The sequence below is a fragment of the Coenobita brevimanus genome, chromosome 55 (genome assembly GCF_032717465.1).
Source record: "Coenobita brevimanus isolate Jiangsu-jjx chromosome 55, ASM3271746v2, whole genome shotgun sequence".
Lineage (NCBI taxonomy): Eukaryota > Metazoa > Arthropoda > Malacostraca > Decapoda > Coenobitidae > Coenobita > Coenobita brevimanus.
The window spans coordinates 14,000,106-14,007,377 of record NC_137008.1 but is presented as its reverse complement, the minus strand read 5'-3'; positions in this window follow the sequence as shown (position 1 = coordinate 14,007,377).

Below are 7,272 nucleotides of genomic sequence, written 5' to 3'. Positions count from 1 at the left end.
TTGTATCACCACTTACAGACCTACTGAAAAAGGGAGTTAAATTTGTCTGGACCGATAACTGTGAATCCTCTTTCAACAAACTTAAAGCTATTCTATTAAGTCAGCCAGTGCTTGCTACTCCAAATTTTGCTAAGCCTTTTAAGATGGCTGTTGACGCAAGTGATACAGGAGCTGGGGCTGTTTTGCTGCAAGAGGATGATCAGGGTATTGAACATCCTGTATCTTATTACATTAAGAAGTTCACTCCACCTCAAAAGAACTACTCAACTGTTGAGAAAGAGCTTTTGGCCTTGATTTTGGGTTTACAGCATTTTTCATTTTATTTGTGTTCTGGTTTTGACCCCATAGTCATTTATACCGATCATAACCCACTGAAATTCCTTAGTAAGTTTAAAGATAAAAATCAGAGATTGACAAGATGGAGTCTACTTCTTCAGGAGTATTCATTAGACATACAACATGTCAAGGGGAAAGAAAATGTTATTGGAGATTGCTTATCTAGACTTTAGACAGATTGTTTTAGAGTAATAAGAAATTTCCTTTGTAAATTTCTTTTTCTTTGTGGTAAGGTGTTACGTAGCCTATGATTTCATCATCCTTTGTGTAATTCTAACGTACAGTATGCTGCATGTTTGATCACGAGCGTGTTCTACCTCACTCCCCCCTTCTACTCTTATAGTAAAGTAAGTCGTTCTTTCTGTTGTTCAGAGCAGGAGTGTCAACTCTTTGTCCCCTCTGGCTTCATTTGCGCGTCCTTCTTACAAGTTGTATCAAGCTCTGCCGGCCCCTATATAATGAGCTCAGTCTCTGCATTATTGCCAGTTTGATCTACTCCTCATTTTGTTCACATCTCTGTCCTCCCCTGTACAGTTATTATTGTGAGTGCTCAGGAAGTCTCCAACCATCTAGCAGCTGTGTAATTTGAGTATAAGTGTTATTGCATTTTTTCTTGTACTGTGTAGCATAAGGTGTTAATTCTTAGGCCTAGTAAGGTTTTTGTGATTAATGTAAAGTTTCATGTCAGCCATTGTTCATAATATTTCGTATCTGTAATAATATATCTTGCATTCACTGAGTATTATCTGGTATTTTCATTTTATCAGGGCTGACTTAGATAAACTTACTCATGCTAATTTCGTGTTAATAGAGGCTATTGCAGTTAACCATATATTTAACCTGTTTTTTGCCATTACATTATCCTTATGAGTCCTGAATGTTTTGTTGTTAGTTTGAGCATTAAACTTTAACTTGTAATTTTACCTAACTCTTTTGTTTTGAACCTGGAACTTTACGGGACAGTAGTGATTTTTAGTATTCTCACGTAAAGTGTACATTATCTTTCTCTGTTCCGTAACAACTGTTATTAGTATATATTCTAAAATAAAATAATAAATGGACCTAACTTAAATGGGTGTTCTCACTATGACCTGAAGAAGGGTATAAGATATTCTTGGTAGCACTGACCCTTCAGGTTTTCTGGGAAGGAGAATAGGGTGACGCAGGAGGTTGACGAAACACCCTGACTGTAGTAATTGGTCCTTTATTTACATGCTGCTTCTCCATACAAGCTAGATGACAATAGGGAGATTGGACTTGTTCCAGGCCTGGCCAATACTTGAAAACTGCGTAAGAAAACAGACAATGGTCATGCTGGACCCAGTGTCAGAAGCAAAATACTCTGCCAGAACTTGAATGAAGTTCACTCCCAGACTTATATCCCAGAACTTGCTCCAAGACTGCTTCAAGACTGCTTCCAAAACTTGTTCCCCTGAAAGTGTTAGAACTTACAGGTAGTTTCAAGCAAAATAATAAGATAAAAGTATTAAACTTTTGTGAAAAAATAAACCTTCTCGTAGGAATATTCCAAGAAATTAGATCATACATCCGCACTTTGACCACCCTAACTTCTAGGTATTGGGATGATACTGCATAGGATAAGGATTCGTCGCCTTATTCTATAATTATAACACATTTTAGTAACACGGTGGCGTACGTGACTACCTGGCCTTACCCCCAGGGCGTTGGGCTACTGACATCTGCTATTTCTGTCTCTCCTCACCCACACAGAGAACTGCTCTGTGCTCTTCTCATATCTAACAGTTTCTAGAGTAGATTTCACTTTCAAAACATTACTAGCATAGGCAAAATACAATTAAAATATCTTTAAAGGGAATTGAAGTCAGTACACTAACTCATCATGGGGGTAGGAGAAAGAAAAACTCCAGGCAGGACACTGTGCTGCTGCTCGCTCAGAAACCAAAACAGAGAAGACCTTGAATCTTCCCTTTTAGTGATCCTTACTATAAATGAACTTTTAAACTGCCTAAAATATTTCCTTTTAGAAGTGTGAATAAATATCAAAAAATATATAATAACTCACTGGTAAATACTAGCCTCAAGTGTCATCGTTCAACTGAAAAGAATAAATACTGAATCGATGTAGATAATACACAGCATTATCGTAAAAATGTATAAAAAAAAAACATGAGATATTACAGTGCCAGGTGTAAAATATTACTGACATTAATTTCCAACCTTTATAACTACTACTACTACTACTACTACTACTACTACTATTACTACTACTACTACTACTGCTACTACTACTACTACTACTACTACTACCAACAGTACTTAACTTCCACCATCATCAGTAATACTACTACTTCTACATACCTTCTGCAATATATTCCATTCACATATGGCACCATTGCGATCATGTTTCTTTTACATAGGAATACTAGCTTCCTTAAGTGGATATATTTCAAATCGACCTGCATAATTCGGTATGCAATTCCGATGTTTTCTCTTAACGCACAGGAGGACACTGCACATCTGCTTTATTTAGTTTACACTTTGCCAGTTTCTAGATAGTAGTATCAAACTTGTGAAGATGACATAAATTACTACGTTCTGACGATTCTTTTCGTTGATGCCAATGCCATATCTGAACTCATGTAAATAAGGATATTTTTGGTCTTTGTGACACTAAGGTTACTCTGGGCGTGTCAGGTACTCCGACGAGGGCAATCTGGCATGTGGAGATGATTCATATAACACTTCAGTCGTCAACATCGATTCATAACTGCTGCCACTACATCGCGAACAGACAAATGGAAATTCGTCATCCCGACTCAAGCAAGCTAAGACCATTGAATTCATTTTGGAGAATGCATGTAGGAGCTGCTTCATGCAGGAATTGTGTATGTATTAGCAGGGGTGTTCTGATGACATGACTAAAGGTACTTGTGATAAACCAGTAAAAACTACATTAACGAGATGCAATGTGTCAGACCGTTTCCGTCCCGAGACTGGGTTCGAAACTGCGCCATTTTAGATAGTGTGTGTGGGGGGAAGGAGAGAGAAAGTAAATTTCATTATTTCTGAGCCCTTCCTTTGCCTATCTACAAATGTCAGATGGTGTTTGCTGGAGTTGCCTAAATAGCAACATCTAATGACTCACAACTGCTTTATCAGTGAAAAAAAAAAAAAAAAAAAAAAGTAATTTTAACCATCAGAATGTGGTTGTATTAACACTGTCAGAATTAGCTGCTAAATGATTTCTTCTACGGTTAAGATTTTGAGTTACTGTAGCCTACACGATTGTAATCTGAGGAGACAAATTTTTCATCCACCTAAGCCTTGAATCATTATTTCACTATAAAAATTAAAGAAAAAAAGCTTTTAGGCATAGTCTAATGATGAAATGATTGTAATCTCTCTATTACATTATGGAATTTATTCCTAGACGTCAATAACTCGTGCAGCTCGCCATTATTAAACCCGCTCTCAGTGCATATGTAGAGGGGTATTGTAATGCTTGGAGTGTGTGTGTGTGTGTGTGTGTGTGTGCGTGTGTGTGTGTGTGTGTGTGTGTGTGTGTGTGTGTGTGTGTGTGTGTGTGTGTCTCCTTTTTTTCTTTCTTCATTTGTTTGTCTGTCTGTCTCTTAGCGTGTGAACAAATTAAATCCGAAGGATTTTTTGCGAATGGGCCAAATTTTGTGTAAGGACTGAGAGTGAGACATGGGATTTGATGTGTAGTTACCTTTGCCAACGAAGTTGGAGGAGGTTATGTATTCACCCATGTTTGTCTGTTTGTCCACACAATATCTCCAAAAGTTCTCAATGAATTTCAATGAAATTTTGTTTGTGGATAGACCAAGAAAGAATTCATTACATTTCAGGGGGATCCGGATCCGGCATGGGCGGAGGTATGTACTTACTGTGTGCTTACTAGTTTTTATTAAAGAACAGTACGTCAAAGGCCAAGATTCTAGGACACGTTCATCTTAAACAATTTCGATACGGTTTAAACCAAACACAGCAGAAGAACTAAGAATAAGGCAAGGAAATATTTATGTAATTTTAAGAATAATTATTCATAGGCCATAGTCTTCATAAGCTTTACCAGTAACTTAGAAATGTTTGGTTCAATTTTGATGAAACCGTATGGAATGGCTGAGGTTCAATTCAGAAAGTAAGAGATTTGGGTTTAAGAACAAGCGGTCAAGGTCACAGGGCAAGGTCAATCCAAATATTTCTTTTCCAACCTGGACCGAATGAGGTGGAAGTATTGACAGTCAGGCAATGGCAGGGAATTGTGACACTAAAAATAATCAGTTGAACACAGGACAATGTCGACTGTTTGACTACGATAAATTGTTGAGGAAGTTCATTGCCCTCTCTGAGGTTACTTATTATGCCGGAGCAAGACCGGATATTATAGTTCACTTGAGTTGTGTGTGTGTGTGTGTGTGTGTGTGTGTGTGTGTGTGTGTGTGTGTGTGTGTGTGTGTGGAGGTACTATATTACATTTTCATTCGAACACAAATCTTGGTGGATGGAAAGAGGATTCGACTTGGGATTTATTCTAATGCTTATGAGAATAACAGGTAAAACGGAAAGGCTGCAGGGCTAATGAAAAATTTTGACCTAGCAAAACAATGTTAAACAGTATTTATCCAATTTAGATCAAACTTAAGGGAAGGGCTAAGAAGAACAGTGTGAGTGAGTTTAGTGAAAGTTCAACAAAAAGGGCAGGGTAACAGGGCAGGGTAACAGGGCAGGGTAAAAGCTTGACCAGTCTCTGTATTAAAATAAAATAACCAAAGCAATTTTGAATTGCTTTGGACCAAACGTGGTGGAAGGGTCCAGGATCAGCCAAGGGGTTGACGGTTTTTGAGAACATCATCTCAAAGGAAAGGTCACATAACAAGGTCAAGGTAAAAGTATTTGTTCAGTAGAGATCAAACTTGTTTGTGGGTTCAGGGTAAGGGGGAGAAGAATGAAATTTCACTTTAAAAACGAACACTTAAATGTCAAAGTCACAGTGAAAGGTCAAGTATTATGGTCACATGACAAGATGAACTTAGATAATTATTTTCGACCTGACTGAAACTCAGCTTTATGGGAGGATTATGGTAATGCAAAGATGAAGGAGTCAGACTGTGAGAGGAAACACAGTAAGGTCAGTGTCACAGCACAAAGTAAAATGGCTGAGCCATAGACCAATTCCAGCTCCATCCAGCTCCATCCAGCATCATCCTTGAACATGCTTGGGGTTTCATTCACTCGGGACTTATCATGGAAAGATCATATTACATCTCTTGTAAAATCTGCCTCCAAGAGATTAGGTGTGCTAAGCCGACTCCGTACCTTCTTTACCCCTGTACAGTTGTTGACTTCATACACGGGTTTTATTCGCCCCTGTGGAGAGTACAACTCTCATGTGAGGGGAAGCTTCCCACATACAGCTCTTCCCAGTAGGGTGGAGTCAAAGGCTTTTCGTCTCATTAATTCTCCTCCTCTTACTGACTCCCTTCAACCTCTGTCTCTTCGCCGCATTGCTGCATCTTTATCTCTTTTCTATCGCTTCTTCAATGGTCACTGCTCCTCTGAACTGTCTGCTTGCATCCCTTCATTTCTATGACGGGCGCGTAGCACCTGTCTAGCAACAAACTCTCATCCCTTTTCTATCCAACTCTCTAATGCAAGAGTTAACCGTTACCCCCAGTCCTTTACTTATGCAACAGGTCAGCTCTGGAACTGCCTCCCTCTGTCTGCATTTCCTATTTCCTATGATCTCCAGTCTTTCAAACGCAGTGTGTCAAGGTATCTCGAACGGATCTTGAATTTGGCTCTCCTTTGTATTGTTTTTTTCTTGGAAGGAACTGTGTGTGGACTCCTGGCTTTGGTTCATTCTTCCTTGTATTAAAAAAGAAAATGGTAGGCGCTCGGATATTGTTCTCTGAACGTCCAATCTTTTTAAAATTTTGGCTGCCGTTTTAGATTCAGTGTGTTCAATACATTTGTCCTGTTGTTAGAGGTAAGCAGAGACTTTAGAAGATTTTTTTATACTTAACTGTTTCAATCTGGTGATGTATTTTTTAAAAACCTGCCACTATACAATGGGTCTACAGCTAGCGTGGGAAAGACCATTCCTTGCGCCGGGACTACTGAACACTTTATCTAACCTATTCAGTTTAAATTGTCAACTGTGATCAGAAAAGAACTGTTTAGGACTTTAAGGATTTAAACAAAATACACGTTGCCTCCTAGTGTTGAAAAACTTAATCCAGGAGCTGTCGAAATACGTCTCCAGAAAAAAAAAAAAATGCTTCTGGCATTATTACCTCCCTCACGAACGATACGTTTCGTGCCGGGAAAACATTACTCCTGTGCCATAATTATAACACCGGACCGTGGCGACGTGGGGTGGCCAGGACACTGGGTACACAGTATGAGAGAGAGAGATAGAGTGTGTGTGTGTGTGTGTGTGTGTGTGTGTGTGTGTGTGTGTGTGTGTGTGTGTTGCATAGATACACAAACCACACAAACCTTATAGTCACTATGAGACAGTCAGGCCTAAATACTAATATATTATTCAATTTACAGAAGTAGGAGAAAAAGTTAGCAGAGCAGAAGGCTCTTTCCCCCACCCACCAGACACTCCAGTTTTTGTCTTACAGGGAACAAAGGTGAAAAGTAGCGCCTTACAGGGTTTAAAAGGCTTGAAGAAAGTTTCGTAGGATCGCCAGAAAGTAGATTATAATGGGAATGAAATGTGCAGCATACAGCCGTATGTTAATTCTAATCTTAGCCTATTGCATGGACTTTTTATGCCACATATTAATTCCAGTTTTATCCTAGTGCATGCACTTTATATTACTTTTTATGTTTATAAAGATAGGAGAAACTTTCAGCTTTAAACTTAATTGCTACGAATGTACGCGACAGTCTGCACTTCCACGCGTGTGTACATAATTCATAACG